This window comes from Vanessa atalanta, chromosome 9 (assembly GCF_905147765.1).
Source record: "Vanessa atalanta chromosome 9, ilVanAtal1.2, whole genome shotgun sequence".
NCBI lineage: Eukaryota > Metazoa > Arthropoda > Insecta > Lepidoptera > Nymphalidae > Vanessa > Vanessa atalanta.
Window position 1 is genome coordinate 8,873,100 of NC_061879.1, and position 3,459 is coordinate 8,876,558.

Genomic DNA, 3,459 nt, shown 5'->3' on the forward strand with positions numbered 1-3,459 from the left:
TGTTATAATGTACTTAAAACATCCAGTCTTAAAGCTTTGATTACTCTGCTGTTATTTGTTCTGTACAAGTGCCTGACGTGGCTGAAATGTAAATATTTCTTAACTCGAAGTCCGTGATTGTAGTTTTGCTTATTGCATCGCTACAGGCGCTTCGTGATAAAGTGTATGGTTTATTCAATATTGATTCACGAATGTTGGTTTTTATTAATTAAATTGGGACGGATAGCTATCTACTTAATAATAATCTTTTTTGTATTTATTATATTTAAAACTTTTAGTATTTTTTAAACTTCTTCAATCTTCTTCGTAAAGTCACTACTGAATTCTTCATAATATCGAGTTGATGATACTGGCATTATTAAAATCATTAAAATATATATGTGATATTTGTACATACGTATTAGCTGGTTGGTCATCGCAGCGATAGTATATAGATAGATAGATGGATAGATAAAAAACTATTGATGAACTCAATTACAAAAATAAAAAGTTTTACTGAAACCGTTTTAACAATCCCAGCGTGAGGTACGTGACGCTCGTTAAAAAACACAACTTTCATAAATTTTCAATTTTTCCCTTTCAATGTGTTTAACGCTGTCGATATTTTGCATAAAAAAGTGTGTTATAATGATTTTTTTATATATTGACGTCCATTGTTACAAACACCAGGATGAGTACAAAACTGTAAAATGTCTGCTTAACATTAAATAACCACCCATATGTACATGTATAATATTTCGTAATGGGCCGTGATAACTAAATATTTGAATAAGTGGCGTGTATGTCAATAATTTTTCAGGATGCAAACTTAATTGTGTTACACTTGCAAGCTCCCAGGTGTTGCAGCCGTCCATGGGTGACACTAGCCACTTTCCATCAGGTAAGACACCTGCTCGTTTGACGGCAAAATTTACGAGGGGAGGGGAAATCGTTAGACTTACGCTTCGCTTGCTTACACTCAAATGTTGTTGTGCTCAAAATGAGGCTGCAATGACGAGCTGGCCAATAAAACCTACATAGATGACCGGAATGTCACATATATAAACATCATGTACGCTCCTTTTCCTAGAGAAAATTTTACGTTACTCATATTTTTTCTATTCTAATTGTCTTAATTTACATATTAATAACAGTAGACTCTTTGAACTGATTTACATTTTGCGGTAATTTTGGTTTAGATTTTTAAATAAAAGTTTCCTATTCCGAAAGTTCACATTGAATTAGCCCTTAATTGTAGGAGACGGATGCGAAAGCGGTAAAGAATGATGAAATTATAGCGGGCTGATCTCGGAGGAATACCGAGGAACCGTAAAAATTAAATAAAATCGTAAATTACAATGCGAACGTCTTTTATTTCAATATACCTAATAATCTTTATGTAATAATAAGATTTTCTTATTTTTTATCCGGCATATCAATTCTGATAATATGGTGAAATAATTATATGTTTTCAATAATAAATTTAGTTTACAAAACCTAATGTGTTGGCCTCGTATAAAATAAGTTAAAAGTAAAACATCTTTTTAAAAATAAACCTTGATATAAAAATATTTTATGTTCTGTACTTACACATATGTATATCATTTATAAATAAATAAAATTTAAAAGGAATATAACGAAATTTTCCTCGTCATGCAGATTATAGTAAGTCTACTGACTATATCATGTAAAGCGAATTAGTAAGGGTTGCGGAACAAAATTTATGTACGTGAAGACATAACCAGTAGCAAGTTACGTAATATTTCTTAATGCACATGTTCGAAGCGTGAACCGTAACGCGTATTAACGAATAGCGTAATATATTTTGTACATTTAGTTAACAAAGAATAGGTCCTCATCATCTCTGCATCGACCTCAAACGAATAGGCTAAGGGTAAGTATAATAAAATGTACTTGTTGCGTTTCTTAAATTATACATGACTGTCCTAGTTCAGTAGTCCTGTTTTTTGTCCGTGTCTGTCAAAGATTTGCCAGAAATTATTTTACAGTATTTTAGATTTCATATAATAATTCAATTCCTTGACAGTAGAAAATGAGCTGAATTTTATAAATATGAATTATAAAACTTGGAAAACTAATTTCGTTCGGTCAGAATTCTGCTTTTAAAATTACTTCTAAATCATAATTTTTTATGTTGAAATTACTGGCTACTTAACATAAAACCGAAATTATAAGATTTAAAATGTTATATTAAATATTGTTTGAATTAATAGATACAGAGATGTTATTTGCTAGTTTTTATAGATGTATGAATATATTAATAATATTAGTTTTTACTTGAAGTGGCCTGAATGCGATCCAAAGATTAATGAAAGATTAATGTGGTTAGTTTTGTAAGATTTACTTGGTGGCAGGGCTTTGTGCAAGCCCGTCTGGGTAGGTACCACCCACTCATCAGATATTCTACCGCCAAATAACAGTACTCTGTATTGTTGTGTTCCGGTTAGAAGGGTGAGTGAGCCAGTGTAATCACAGGCAAAAGGGATATAACATCTTAGTTCCCAAGGTTGGTGGCGCATACGTGATGTAAGGAATGGTTAATATTTCTTACAGCGCCTTTGTCTATTGGCGGTGGTGACCAATTACCATCAGGTGGCCCACATGCTCGTTCGCCAACCAATGCCATAAAAAAAATATATTGATTATAAATTTTATTTTGTAATTTTTTAACGTGATATAATTATATTATCAAATTATTGTTTTATAAAAGAGATCCTAAGCTTTTGTAATAGGTTAACAAAGGTTACAAATTTATGCTACTATGATGTACCTACCTCGTTGGTGTGTCTACTTGTGAGCAGCAGCATATCTCAGCAGATCCCGAGTTTCTGGGTTCAAACCGTAGAAATAAATTTTAGTAGCACCCCAGGGTCTGAAAGTCGAGAGTGTGGTACTCCTAGTGCTCGAAAAGCACGTTAAGGCGTTGATTCTGCGCGTGAACTCTTTTCGGTCGTGGAAGATTTTCTTTCCCATCAGATTTTGTTAATGAGGGATTAGAGAGTGCACATGTGTTTGTGCATACACTTGTGCACTATAATACGTCCCGCGTAGTCGGCTGGTCTCCCTTGAGATTGACAATCGTGGCGATTATCGGTCAGGACGACATTATCATCATCATCACACAATTTCTTTGAAATCATCTTTTATGTTTGACTGAACATGTTTAACATTATCAAATATTAAATAACATATTGGAACGTAATAGGCAATATTACAATTTATTTAAATTAATCTTATCACTAAAAGCTCTTTTCGAACATAGCTATAATTTGCACGAATAACCTTCTTTTGTAGAACGACAAATTCGAATCACCAAAATGATTAATCTCATTTGAATGACTTAACGTTCGTGAATATAACTTTATGAGTCGTAATATTAACGTGAATCAGTTCTACACGACCAATTTTCATACCTCATTTTTATTCTAAGCCGGCATAGCTTAAAATAACATTAGCGAT